The following is a 14,977-nucleotide window of genomic DNA, read 5'->3' on the forward strand; positions in this document are numbered from 1 at the left end:
ATATTATTAAATACAATTCTTACCAAGCAGAGATGCGTTATTTACGTTCACCTGACATAAATTTGCAGATTGGCGATGCGTTCTCCGCGACGCGTTCTATCTGCGCGTACCATTATGCTAAATGTACCATGCAACTCTGTCGTGTATTTCTTGGTTAGCTGACAGCTGGTATGGTGAATTTGTGGTGTGCGAGTATATATATACATATATGTATTTGCTTGCCCTTGAAAAAAAACTAGGTCACTGGGGCAGTAGCACACTAGGCCGGTAGAAACAGTTGACTTTTCCCATTTCGGGATTTTGTCGTGTCGGGATTCTTTTATTTCGGGACCCGGATTGTTTTTGTACCGAGCCCTTATAATGACCTTTTGTGATATTTGTTGTTGAAAAACAACAAGTCCTGCCCCCAGCCAGAAAACAGTACCCAAAAAAAAAAAAAAAACGGAAAGGGTAAAAAAAAAACCACAACAAAAAAAATGTCTTTGTAAAAAAAATGTTAAATTTTTTGTGCAAGGAGAGGTTTGTTTTTGTTTTGTTTTCCTCTTTTTTTTTTGAATTCATTTGTTATGGATGACTGCTTGGTACTGCAGTAGATGCCCGTATTGGCAAAAATACAAAAGACGCGTCAGTCCCGATTGTGATGTTTTGTGTCGTTTTCGGTACTTATTTTGTCCATTTAATGTTCGGTATCCGCCCTTAGTCTGACAGCACTAATGAAGCTGCCGTGGTTATTGCGGGTTGCCATCCAGTTGTTTTCCCGTAACAGGAATTTTCCAGGATACATGAATGCAGGATTGTGGTGGATAAATTACCCTCACCACATTGTTATTTGGATCTTCAAGCTGTTTAAATGTAAGTATGACGGGTTCCTCACTGATTTTTAATAGTTTTTTCTAATGGGTTTTTTTTTTTTTTTTTTTTTTTTTTAGATGGAACCGATGCAAATGCTTCTCGTGTGTTTGGAGACTGGGGGAGAGGAGCCAATCCAGGTGGTGGCGGATGTACAATACCCGGAGCGGCGGAGGGGCTCCTACATTTGCCACGCGCCGGACGAGTTGGTGCAGCAGGCGGTGGAGGAGGTGTTGCGGCAAGTTAGGCCCTGTGTGCTCCGGGCCCTGCAGACGCCTCTGGTGGTAAAACTACGCGGGAGCACCACCGCCTGGTATGCCAAGTTCCATCAGGCGCAGGAGAACGTGTTGTGGGAGCAGCAGCCAGCACAGGGTCCAACGCCTCAGGGGGGGTATCGATGTCGTGTGTGCCAACGGCATCTTCGTTCGTTTGGCGGCTTGATTGCCCATCTAAATGGGCATATGGAATTTTACCCGTATAGGTGTTGGAGTTGCCCCAAGCAGTATGCGTCGTCCGCAGCGCTCTCCGTTCATCGCCGTCTTCGCCACTGAAGTGGGTTTCTGTGCCACTCAGTTACGGCTGTGAAGTAATTTTTAATTTAAAATTTGTTGGAAAGAAGAAAAAGAATAATAAATGGATTTGTATTATACTTCATATTATTTCGGCCTGATTAGTTACGTGGGGGGGGGGGGGGGGGGTTGCTCTTGTGATGTAACCTTGTGTTGTCTTCTCTAATCTTATACAGACGCAAACAAGAAACGCACCATTGGGTGGTCGAGTTGGGTAACATGGCAACTCTGTCGTTTCTCGTTTTCTTGTATGTATCATACATACATACATACTGGTTTGAACATTCCAGTATAGAGAATGAAGCAAAAAAAAATGAATCGAAAGATTTATTTTACCGTTTTTTGCTTCAATTCATATGAAATTTACGCGTTGCCGGACAAAAAGGTAAGTGGTAAAATATTTTTCAATAATTTTGCTTAAATAAATATTTCTTATGTTATTTCAGAGTTTTAATTCATTTTTTGTTTATTTTCAGGTGATTGGTGATGGGGATCCAGGAGATGGAGCAGATGGGTTTGATGTATCGTTTTCCCTTTTTTCTTTAGTTTTCTAGGTTACCGGCATCGTAAAGGGGTGCTCCAACTGCGGCGTCGGCCGCGCCGTCAGTGGTCACCTCTTTGCGATGCCAATTTATGCATTTATCTAAAAGCTTCTTCCTTTTTCTCTTTCTCTTTGCAGGTTCTATCATGGTTTCTACAAGCAGGACCTACCAGATGAGAATAAAAAACGCAGAACGTTGTGTTGGTTGATTTTGGTCATTCATCATTGGGGGATACTTTTTTTTTTTGGAATGGGCTACAATGGGTATGGTTATGACAAATGCACGCAAAATATGGTCTTTTTATCCAAAAACAAATTCTTTTAATTGAGCACACAATTGAACCGCTGGCTCGAAGTGCCAGCAACTGAAGATGTTGATTGGGTTATTGGTAATCACTCTGATGAACTTTCACCATGGGTACCCATTTTTGCAGCAACAAGAAGCTTTTACCTTTTGCTGCCATGTAGTGCTTATGAATTGTCAGGTGCAAAATTTCAACGGCGCAGTACTGGCAGCAGTGTATAAAAAGATTTCTATGCTTATTTACAGACGCTTTCTCAAAAATGCGGATGTGCGACGCTTAAAGATCGCTTAAAAATCCCCAGTACAAAGCGTTTAGCATTAGTAGGATTCGAACGCACATATTCTAGGGACGACTTCTATAACGCTAGAAGAGATTGCAAACGTGTTGAAGAAGAGCGTATAAAATGTGGTAACGGTCTGTCAGCAGTTGACATTAAGTTGCGTGATAGGAATGAGGTAGTACGAAATTGTACTAAATTAATAAAAAAATTATAGGTGCATTAGTTTTGAAAAGATTTCAAAAACTATTATCAGCTGCAATCATATTGCCTGAAAAACCGATGAAGCGAATAGATGGCAATGCGGAAACGCTTTGCGTCTGCTTGAAATTGTTAAAAGTTTAGATGAGAATGAGTTGCAAAATAGTAAAGAGGGATGTGGTGGCGTCAAAACTTTACTACTTATAGGCCCCCGGCGATTTACAACGAGTCCGTTTCCGTAGGTGATTTGTGATGTAAATGGTTGAAACACAAAAGTAATTGTTTTATAAACGTTTATCCGGAAATATCTTGGGTTCCAATGCAACAGGTAGCTGGACTTAATATGCCCGTCAGTTCAGCTATATGCTCTGATCCAATTTTGTGTGGCAAGTGGATAATTTGCAAATGTGGTGCCGTCTCTGTGCAAAGCTGATGCGCGGTACATCAATGTTATTACAAGGCAAAGCCTAGAGGACTTTAAACGTCGCAGCAACTACTCGATACATGAAAAAGAGCATAGAGTTTTTAATTGTTCAAATTGTGTATGCGCATGTAAATCCGAATCAGAGTTGAAGCAGCATAGGGAGGAGCAACATTGCAACTCCGGCCGGAAACACCACACTGTGAACGAGCTTTTGAAAACGAGCTGAACGCTCTAAACATATGCTATTGGAACAGAAATCAAGGATAAAGCTAACCAGCAAACAATTAGTCAACTGGTATGTGAGTATGTTGAATATTTGGAATATTGAGGAAAAGCGTTTGGTAACGGAATTGAATGATATTTCCTCTAGTCCAGATACTCGTTGGCTTATTATGGCAAGCATGGACTCTACCATCAAGGTGTGGACCTACCATCATCATATACGATTGATCACTTCACAGTTGGCCTGACATGGATTTCGTCGGCGTGAAATCGAAGTATCCGAACAAGAAATGCCGGATAATAATGGCACTAAGAAAGCGAGCTGCCGCGAAGGGATAATAAAATTGGTGCTTGAAAGCATTTGGATTTTCATTAAGAAAAAGACGCCGTAGGTGAATTCTCCTCGAATTTTTTTTTTTTTTTTACTTTTCTTCTCAGTACTTTTTTTTTTTTCGTTTCAGGTGACATGAATCAAATTCTCTCTGCGGCTTCGCTTTACCGAAAGGAACTGGATGGTTTGGTATACTGCTATGGACCTTTGGTAGGCAATACAAGCCACGAGAGCACGATGCTACATATGCACAATCTATATCCGGCATTATAGTTAACCCGGCCCACCTATGTAGACTATGATGCTGACGCAGATTTAATACGTTTGCGTAATATACTACGAGTTTTGCCAGTTGTGCTTAATTCTATAATGGCGCTGTGCGCTTCCCTTGTCGATATGCATATGCAGAACGATTCTCCAAGGTGCGCACTCTTGCACAGCAGGGCCTAATCATTGTAACTTACTACTGCACGACAACATCACCAATTTGGAGGCTATAAATAATTTCCTGGGTTCGATCTTGTCAGCTCCAGTTTCAAGCGTAAGCGAGTAACTGTCTAAGGAACATTCAGCTAAATAATCTTTGGCCACTTTTCCAGATCGCTTATTGATATTTGTGCGCAATAATTTCGTGTCTGACAATGCTGCGGAAGAAACATCTCATCGGTTAAAATTATGATCATGTATAAAGCGAATTTGTGACGACGGAACAACGTGCTTCGCTGCACCTTATCGTGCTTTAAGAACTCCTCTACGTCCGCGAGAGGAATAGAGAAGGAATCAAGTGGCGTGTGGGGTAAGAAAACACATATTCTGTAAGTAGTTTGTAATTTGGTAGTGCATCACAGTTAATAAACAGCTGGGAATATAGTCCCACTCAGATAAGAGATTCTTAGGTCTACAGTGTGCGAATTGTAATTGCTCTGACCCACCATGACCTTTTTTTTGTGTTTTTTTTTTTTTAACAATGGAATACTAAACTGTTTATTTTTTGATGTTATTTGTTGCGGTTTGTTGTAACATCGCGACGAAAGCGCTAATCTGGCCACTATTTAACAGGCAGAGGCTCTTAAGGAAGAAGTTTCCGTGCGTCCCTGCGGCCATACTTGTTAAGAATTGCAGTACGGTTTACTATTACTCAGGTACTGACAATTCGTGTTTACGTTTATGTGGTATGTGTACAATTCGTTTTCTTTGGTGTTTGCCCCGTCAAGTGGGCAGCGTACATATGTATGTATGGATTGACTGCACATTATTTGTTTGCTAGCGTGTTTTCGTGAAGTTAACACCGGGGCAAATGTCATCCAGTATTGACTAACAGACGGGTTTGCGTACATATTGGATAAGTTTGCGGACTTTTTCTACATTATTCAAACTGATGTCGGAATTGCCAATTCTGTTAAACAGGTGTGTAAGATCAAGCCCGCTGGTAGTGCAATCACTACCGAGTTTGATACTTGTTTAGGTTGGTTTTAATTAAATTATTGTTAATACACTAAAATTTTGTGGAAGGCAAATTTGAGTAGTACATGCAATATTGAGAAAGAATGCGTGAACAAAGCTTGGTTGATCGTATAAACATGCACAATCATTTACTTTGGTATATGATGCAGTTCCCCTATTTAGGCACCATTGAAAACTTTGGTACCTTCCTGGCCACCTAAACAAAGCACAAGAGTTTAATTCAATTTAATATTTTCAATAATTTTTCCCAAATAAAAACTAGGAAATTTTTATTTTTTGCATTGTTACGTATCTCTACCGTATTCACAAATGCACTAATCAACACATTTTCGAAGCCGCATCTTCCACAGATACCGGTATAGCATAGTAAAATACACCTTCACTAAACATGTGATCAAAGAGTTAGTGCAAAAAATGAGATGGTTTTTTTTTTTCGTGAATTAATTTGCGGGCGTGGGTGGATTCTGGGTTTGAATTGTTCAAGAATTTCCAATTTCAGGATTTGTCACAAAAAACGCCGCATCTCAGAATCACTCAAAACCGTAGTATCTCAGAATGCTTCTCATTAATTCCCTCCTTTGTCAAAATGCTCTGAACTTATGCTCCGATAGGAAGTATTTTAGGCAAATTTTGAAACAGTGCATTTGCGAATAACTCCAACGTACGGCATTCTTCAAAAAACTTCGGAAAGAATGTGCAAACCCACATGACTCTTTATCGATTCATGAAATATTGACCAGAAAATGAAGACTTTCTTCCAAAACCTGTTTGCATTTACAAGTTTATTATTATTATCAGATTTTGTAAAAGGATATGAATACATATTTAAATTAGTTCTGTCCCTATTCCTTGAACAAAAACTTCTGTTGGCCTCATGCCTTTGGCTGAGTGCATCTGCTTTCTGTGGCAGCCTGTGAGTCTGCGTTAGGGTTCTAGTGTCCTCGCTCGGGGTGAGCGTGGGAATTGTTGGATGAGAATCAAGAAAGATAATGGGCTGAAAGCCTTTAGGTTCTGTGGCAGATCGGTTCGCCCTTCTGCGGTAGGCTTTTATGATGTCCTCGTTATGGGATAACGAGTGAATTTTGGTTTTGATTTTGTAAAACTTAAAATAAGTGTTTGGAGGCAGATGGAGGATATGCGTTAAGTTATTGGTTGGCCTCGTTTCGGGTGAACGAGAGCTGGGGTTGATTTTTTTTGAAGGGAGGGGTATGGAGGAACGGAGGGATTGTTAGGAGGAGCACTTAGCCTTCTCGCAATCCGTCTCTTCCGTTGGAAGAAGGATCAGTTTGACCAAAGGTCGTCTGACTTGACCCTTCTCGGTTTTGAGGTCGACTACGCGTACTCGGTCATCTTCGCCGGGGTGTACGTTGACAACTCGACCTAACCTCCATTCGTTGGGAGATAAGTGGTCCTCTTTGAGGACAGCGAGATCTCCCACTTTTATATTTTGTTTGGGATGCTTCCACTTCACTCTTTTTTGAAGTTCGGATAGATATTCGGTTTTCCATCGCTTGCAGAAAGTGTGATGGAGGGCTTTGAGTTTCTGCCACCGATTGATCATCGAGGCAGGGCTCTCACTAGCATCCGGCTCTGGCGGAGCCAGTAGATGGCTGCCAGTGAGGAAATGACCTGGAGTAAGCGGCTCAAGGTCCGTTGGGTCATTGGATGCCGGGCTGAGCGGCCGCGAGTTCAGGCATGCCTCGATGCGGCACAAGAGTGTATGGAATTCCTCGAATGTAAATTTGTGTGGTGAGGCTATCTTTTTGAAGTGGCTTTTGAAGCTTTTCACTCCAGCCTCCCACAGCCCTCCCATGTGGGGAGCGCCCGCAGGGATGAAATGCCAAGTGAGTGACTGGTGGCTGTACTTCGAGACAGCATTGTCTCGGGCTTGTGCCATGAAAGTTTTGAATTCCGATCGTAGGGATCGTGAAGCTCCGACAAAGTTTGTACCGTTGTCGGAGTAGACGTTTTTGGGACATCCTCGTCTAGATATAAAACGGGCAAAAGCCGCAAGAAATGATGGGGTGCTGAGGTCAGTAGTGGCCTCCAGATGAATCGCTCGTGTGGAAAAACACACGAAAAGGCAGACATAGCCTTTGGATAGTCGACACCCTCTGCCGCGGTAACTTTTAATGTCGAAGGGTTCGGCAAAGTCGACTCCAGTATTCGTGAATGCACGGCTGAATGTCGTGCGTTCGCGAGGGAGAATACCCATAAGTTGGGTCTGAGCACGCTTTCGGTGTACAGTGCAAACTTTGCAATTGTGAATTGTAGCCCTAATCATGGTTTTGATGTTAGGTATCCAGTATTGGGTGCGTATCAGACGCAACATGAGTTGGTTCTCCCCATGCAAACTTTGTTGATGAAACATTAGGACTGTCAGCCGGGATAACCGACAGTTGTATGGGAGGAGGATTGGGTGGCGTTCAGTAAAAGCTAAGTCCTTTGACGCCCCGAGTCGCCCTCCTACCCGAATGATGCCATCTTGGTCTAAGTAGGGATTAAGTGAGAGTATTACACTTTTCCCTCCAATTGGTTTTCCGGCCTTTAGATCATTATATTCGGAACTATAATGTTGTTTCTGATAGATTTTAATTAAGATTTGGGTTACTGATTTGATCTCATCAGGAGAGATTAAAGGTGACTCGACCTGAAATGATTTTTTTGTTTTGGGGTGAGTTCTTCGGTAGAACCTCATTACGTATGAGAGCACCCGTAAAGCCCTAGGTAGGTCTGAAAAGCGTTGAAGAACATCGATAGGATTTACTGTTGTTGTTGCGCAGGTCTTCGCCCTCTTTTCCTCTACGGAGGTGGTGTAGTCACTTTCTTGTGCTGGCCATTGGGAAGTGTCTTCTTGCTGCCAAGAAGGTCCCAGCCACCACAACGAATTGTTGACCAATTCAGACGCAGGTAATCCTCTGCTACCTAAATCTGCTGGGTTAGATTCTGAGTTTACATGCAACCAGTCCTTATTTCCGACCATGTCGATGATCTTGGTGATACGATGTGCGACGAAAGTGGACCAGGAACACGGCGGTTTCCTTATCCATGCGAGGACGATAGTTGAATCCGTCCAAAGGTGCACGTTCACTGGTCCCAACTTGAGGTTCCTGAAAATTGATTCGGTGATTTCCGCTAACAGCACGGCTCCGCAAAGTTCCAAACGTGGAAGAGAAAGAGTTTTCACTGGGGCTACTCAGGTTTTGGCTAGAAGCAGGTTCGTGCAGACATTATCATCCGTTTTGACTCGCATGTAAATGGCTGCTGCATAAGCCTTCTCGGATGCGTCACAAAATCCATGGATCTCGATGTCGGTTCCTGGTGAAAAGTTGACCCATCTAGGTATCCGGATTTTATCGATTTCATGGTATTGGTCGGCGAAGGTTTTCCATCGTTCCAGCGTACTGGTAGATACTGGTTCGTCCCAAGCGGTGCCTTCCAACCAAATACTCTGCATGAGTATTTTTGCCACAATGACCATTGGTGCCAGCCATCCCAAGGGATCGAAAAGTTTGGCGATTGCTGATAGTATCGCTCTCTTCGTAATGTTTTCCGGGTTGTCCAGCGTCCCTGCTTGAAAATAAAATAAGTCGGAGAGGGCATTCCATCGAATACCTAATGCTTTCACTGAACTGGTATCTTCGAATGCCAGGAAGTTTTCATTGAGCAGGTCTGCTTTGGGGATGTCCCTTAGAATGTCCTCTGAGTTGGAGGTCCATTTGCGAAGTGGAAAGCCCGCTGATTGTAGGACTTGACGAATTTCATCTCTGGCTTTAATAGTCGATGTGATCGTATGTCCACCCGCTAACACATCATCTACATACATGTATTCTCGCAGTATGCTAGCCGCTGTAGGGTGCGAGTTTGAGACGTCGTCTGCTAGTTGTAGGAGCGTTCTTATCGCGAGATATGGCGCGCAATTCACTCCGAAGGTAACCGTCTTTAATTCGTAAAGACTGATAGGGTCATTTGGGGAAGTGCGATGCACAATACGTTGAAATTTGGTGTGATTTTCGTTCACCCAAATTTGTCGATACATCTTTTCGATGTCGCTATTGAATGCGAAGCGGTATAGTCTCCATCGTAAGATAAGTATGGGTAGATCGGCTTGTAGAACTGGGCCTGGGAGGAGAATATCGTTTAAGCTATTGCCGTTGGCCGTAGGGCTCGAGGCGTTAAATACTACGCGTACCTTGGTGGTTGTACTTTCTGCTTTTACAACGGCGTGGTGGGGCAGGAAATAATTATCCGAATCGTCGGATGGAATATTCTTTTCAATTTTTCTCATATGTCCGAGCGTTTCATATTCTGACAACACTCGAACATATTCTTTTCCTAAATCTGGGTTTTTTATTAGCCGCCCCTCATTCCGGAAGAATTGAGAGCATGCACGCTTCAGGGATGGTCCTAAGTTAATATTGTTAGGGTAATCCTGCCGGAATGGTAGTGACACGGTGTACCTTCCATTCTCACTTCGCTGCGTTGTTTCTTTAAATAGTTGTTCGCAGTACCTTTCATCCTCATTTAATATTTTATTTTTGGGTACATTTTCTACCTCCCAGAAAGCTTTGAGTTGGTTGTCTAACGCAACCTCGTTGTAGAAAGACATAATGCTCTTCGTTGGATTTGGTGATTCGATACGACCGGTCAGTATCCAACCGAACACTGTCTCTTGGGCTAAGAGTGTGTTTAGCACATTCTTTTTTGTACCGTTCATTATAATTTGGGGATATATGTCTCCGCCAAGTATGAGGTCTACGTCTTCGTTGACGTAGAACCTCTTGTCTGCCAAAACCAAGTCTGGGAATGCCTGCATAGTCATTGCGTTGATATGGCAGGATGGAAGATTCCCAGTGAGTTTCGTTAGAACTAGTACGGGTGTAGTCAGGCTGAAGCAGGGATCCACTGGTGAACGTAGTTCGATGTTGGATGCTTCTTTCACCTGAGCTGACACCGCATTTGTGATGCCTGAAACATGGGCATGCATTTTCCTCGCTGGCAAATTGATTCTGCGTTTCAGTCTTTCAGTTATAAAGGAACATTCAGACCCAGAATCAATTAATGCCCGCGCGGAGAAGTCGGTACCATTATGGTGAATGTGTACGCGAGCAGTTCCTAATAGCACGCCTGTGCTGGAATTGGCATGGCAGGATTTGACATTCTGATTCGCAGAGGAGGGTGGTTGTCCCGATTCCTGTCTTTTCCTTGCCTGTGCCGATGTTGATGGGGCATTATCCGCATCTTTGAAGGGATTTCGTACCGCCGGTTGCTGAAGTGTGTCCGCATGCAGGAGCGTGTGGTGACGAGAGTGGCATTTGGAACAGTTGTACGAACTGGTGCACCTCGTCACTGTGTGTCCTGGGGATAAACAATTCAGGCAGCCATTTGTGGATTTGACGAATTTAATCCTTTCTACCGGACTTAAATCGCAAAAACGTGAACAGTTGCGTAATCTGTGCTCCGTAGATTTGCACATTTTACATATTGATTTTGTTGTTTGCTTGGTTACTTTGGTTTGAAAAGCACCAAGTCTTTTTGTAGGGTTTTCCGTCGACTGGCGCGACGTGTTTGATTTTTGCACTTTAGAAGTGGCATTCCCTGTAAAACCAGACACGGTTTCAAGTGTCTGGAAACGATTTGACAAGAATTTGTCCATATCCTCCCACTTGGATATGTCCGTCTTGTGGTCAATGCTCTGCTCCCATAGAGCCAACGTATTTTCAGGTAATTTTGTCGAACATAAATAGGTAATAATCGCATTCCAATTTGAAACATCGATCTGATGTGTTTTTAAAGATGCCAAGCAATTATTTATGTCGCGCTGTAAGGTTTTGATAGAGCTGCCGCACTCGCTATCTATCTTTTTTAGATTAAACAAAATTTGTAGTTGTGAGTTCACGAGAATCCGTTTATTCTCGTATCTCTCACATAGGTTTTTCCAGGCTGTTTCGAAGCCTTCATTTGTCAAGGGACATTTCTTGACGATGTCCCTTGCCTCACCTTGAGTTTTCTGATTGAGGTGGAACAACTTTTCTACCGGGCTTAGGCGACTGTTGTTTTAGTATATTGCTGTGAACAGGTCACGAAACGTTGGCCAAGATAGGTAGTCGCCCTTGAACACCTCAGTATCACAAGCTGGCAGGCGGATACTATGTTCGCGCGCACGTTCTCCCTCAGGTTTGACTGCCCTATCTTTTTCCTCCTTCAATTTGGCTTGAAGTTCAGCCATGTTCGACATGCATCTTAGGAATACGGCATATGCCGCTTTATGCTTGATCTTGACCGCTGCAATTTTCTTTGCGTCGAGCGTGTCAGAGCCAAGCAACTCCTCTAGGGCGTTCTCTGCTTTTTCCCACTTAGCTTGCAACTCTTTTTGCTGTATTGCAAGAGTGTGCACAGTGTGCAGAGCCGCATTGATGTCATTAAAATCGGCCTCGAATTCGATTATTCGATCGGCCAATCTAATATATGAATCCATGTTCATGGATTAAAATTTGTGATCAAATTAAAAAGGGGTTGTAAAACTGAAAAAACCTGTGCGAATCACCCAACCAACAATGATTAAAATATAGAAAAACTCTTTATTTAACGCTTTCAATTTGTTTATTTTTTCACTGACTTTGCAGCTTATTTGTGCCGAAAAGCAGGGAGAAGGGGAGAGCAACAACAACGTCTTTTGTGGAATTAAAGGGGCCACTCGCCACTTCAACGTTAAAATTTGTTATAAATAAGTGCGCGCGCTGATATAACAACTCGACGAAAAGTGCCAAAACTCAGTGAAAACTGTTGTAAACTGTGTCGATTTAATTAGTGAAAATTAAAGTGCTTGAAAAGAAAATGAAAATTGCCACAGCCGTATGGCGTGAGATTTTTATGTGAATGTGAGGTTATGTGCACCTCTTCCTTGTGCTGTGTCCGGAGAGCCTTACCGCTGGTGGGGGGACAGACCAGATAGTCACAAGGAATGTTAAACGACGTTATAAAAAATAAATAATGCAACGCGTTTGCACCTATTTTTCTTTTTGGCACTACACAGGTTTTTACACTTTTCGCGGTCAGTTACAAGCACTTATGGCACTTCAAATGGATTTTCGCACTTTTTATTTATTATTTTTAACCAAATAAATGTGGCAAGAAATATTGCACTTACTTTGAACTTTTTGGTGATTTGTATTCCGGTGTGGCACGTAGCTTGTGTGCTGCAGTGGCTTCCGCTGGCTGTCGCTTGCTCAGTGTTTTGACGCTGGTGTTAAATAATAGACTTTTTGTTGGTGGGCAAAATACTTTTCCTGATGAATTTTGTGAGGAATTCTTAAAATGTGTGCGGTCAGCTATGGTCTTATGTTGTGGACTGTAATTTATATCGCTGTGGTTCCTTTTTCGGGGAGAAGGACCAAATGTTCGGCCGGGGTGCGTCTGATCCTTGCGAGAGGTGGGCGCACCGGGTCGATCTCAAAGAACGGGTGTGTTTGAAAATAAATAAGAGAAGACGAGATTTCTCGTTATAATAGCTGTGATTTTTATTGGTAGATATTAAATATACAGGAAATAATATTACCTTTGATAAACGGCAGAGATCGTTGGCGGCAGATGTGTACGCGTTGGCTGTTAGAATCCAAGAGACCGGTTGTATAGCAAGCTACAACCGTTGACCCGCAAAATCCTCCGTTTTGGAGGGGAAAGGCACCCACACATCAACCCCGACATGCATATGCATGAGTGCTGACTGAAAGCACACATACACGTGCATGTACATGCATGCACATGCATGAGGGTGATGGTGTGGGTGGTTATAAATTAATTCGAGTATCGAGTATCGATTTGCAGAGTTGCATTGGGGGGGGGGTCGCAATCAGATGCGGAAAAGTTAGGCATCCTGCCTAAACACAGCCAGTACCCTCTAACCAGATATTTTGCATGATCATTTTTGCCACGCTCTTTTTGTGGGCTCGGTGTTTTCTTCTATAGGGTTAGCTATGAAGTAAAACTGATCGGAATGAGCATTCCACCTAATACCGAGCGCCTTTACACTACTTGAATCTTCAAATTCTAAGAAATCTTCGCTCAGTAGATGAGCTTTGGGAATACCCTGTAATATTTTACTGGAATTTGAAGTCCATTTTCGTGATGGAAAACCAGCTGAACTTAAAACCCTGGAAATTTCATCTCTTGCTCTGATCGCAGATGCAATAGTAAGCCCTCCCGAAAGAACGTCGTCGACATACATATTTTTTCGTAGGATATTTGAACCGATTGGATGAGATTTTTCGGAATCATCAGCCAGTTTAAGTAAAGTCCTTATTGCTAGATAAGGAGCACAATTGATACCAAATGTCACTGTTTTGAGCTCATACAGACTGATTTGATCATCTGGACTTGAGCGGAAAACTATTCTTTGGTATCTTGTATGATTATGATCTACTAGGATCTGCCTATAAATCTTCTCAATATCGCTATTGAAGACGTATCTGAAAAGTCGCCAGCGAAGAATTAATGTTGGTACATCAGCCTGAAGCACAGGACCAGGAAGAAGAACATCGTTCAGGCTGACACCATTCGAAGAGCGTGATGAAGCATTGAAAACAACTCTAACTTTGGTAGAGATGCTTTCTTCTTTTATTACTGCATGATGTGGTAAATAGTAATTATCTACCGCATTGGCCGATTGAATTGAATCTAATTTTGACATATGCCTCATAGTCTCGTATTCTAGTATGACTCTATTGTACTCCTTCTGTAAATCGAGATTTTTTCTAAGTCGGGTTTCATTTTTATAGAATTGAGAGCACGCTATTCTTAATGATGGACCTAGATTTATCTCTCCTGGGAATTCTGACCTGAACGGAAGCGACACAATGTATCTTCCGTCAGAATTCCGCTGCGTTGTACGTTGATATAATTCCTCACAAAATGTATCTTCTAATGCGGAGGCTTTAGCTTTCGGCGTGTCTTCGAGCTCCCAAAATGACCTTAGCTGATTGTCTAAAGCCACTTCATTGTAAAAGGATACCCGATTATGATTGGTTGGACTGGCTGCATCAGCACGACCAGTCAGTATCCAACCAAAGACAGTTTCTTGAGCTAAAAGAGTGCTAAGAATATTTTTTTTGATACCGTCTAATATGATTTGCGGATAAATATCCCCGCCCAGAACAAGATCAACTGGCGCATTCACGAAGAAACGTTTATCCGCAAGCACTAGATCAGGGAATGCTTGTTGTGTTAATGCACTAACATCGCATGTTGGCAAATTACCTGTCAAATGTGGTAGAACTAAAACTAAAGCGTCAATAGAAATTAGTGGGTCAACTGGGGACCGCAACTGAATGGCGCATGCCTCTTTTACCTGCGCAGAAACTGAATTATTGATACCCGAAACTTGAGCATGCATCTTTCGAGTTGGCAGGTTGATTCTTCGTCTGAGTCTTTCAGTGATAAAAGAGCATTCAGATCCCGAATCTATGAGAGCTCTGGCCGAAAAATCTGTACCATTATAATGAATGGTGACGCGAGCTGTGCCTAGTAAAACCCCTTTACTGGTATTAATAAAATTAGATTTTACAGTAGTTTTATTTTGCTGCTTTTTTTTGTTTTGCAGATTCATTTTGAGATTGAGCTTGCTTTGAAGTGCACGGTTGCTCATCCGATAAATCTGCAGAATTATTAGCCTGTGTGGGTTTTTCCTTACTTGTCTGTAAATGCAGAAGGGTATTATGTCTTAAATGGCAGTTGCTGCAATTGTGCGCACTTGTGCATTTTGACACTGAATGCCCCGATGACAGACAGTTTAGGCA

General features: G+C 42.5%; 1 long non-coding RNA gene across 4 annotated transcripts; it reads left to right on the plus strand.

Moving 5' to 3' along the window:
• Positions 1-1,558: 1,558 nt before the first annotated feature.
• On the plus strand, positions 1,559-4,164 carry LOC137246626 (uncharacterized). 4 transcript variants are annotated; one of them, XR_010951611.1, is made up of 4 exons: positions 1,559-2,444; positions 2,510-3,461; positions 3,537-3,776; positions 3,850-4,164. It is a non-coding gene; the product is annotated as an uncharacterized lncRNA (long non-coding RNA). The 4 variants fall into 4 exon arrangements; XR_010951610.1 differs by having other exon boundaries at positions 1,559-1,803; positions 1,895-3,461; XR_010951612.1 differs by having other exon boundaries at positions 1,559-3,461; positions 3,537-3,780.
• Positions 4,165-14,977: the final 10,813 nt, after the last annotated feature.

Source organism: Eurosta solidaginis, chromosome 3 (assembly GCF_040869045.1).
Source record: "Eurosta solidaginis isolate ZX-2024a chromosome 3, ASM4086904v1, whole genome shotgun sequence".
In the NCBI taxonomy this organism is placed as follows: Eukaryota; Metazoa; Arthropoda; class Insecta; order Diptera; family Tephritidae; genus Eurosta; species Eurosta solidaginis.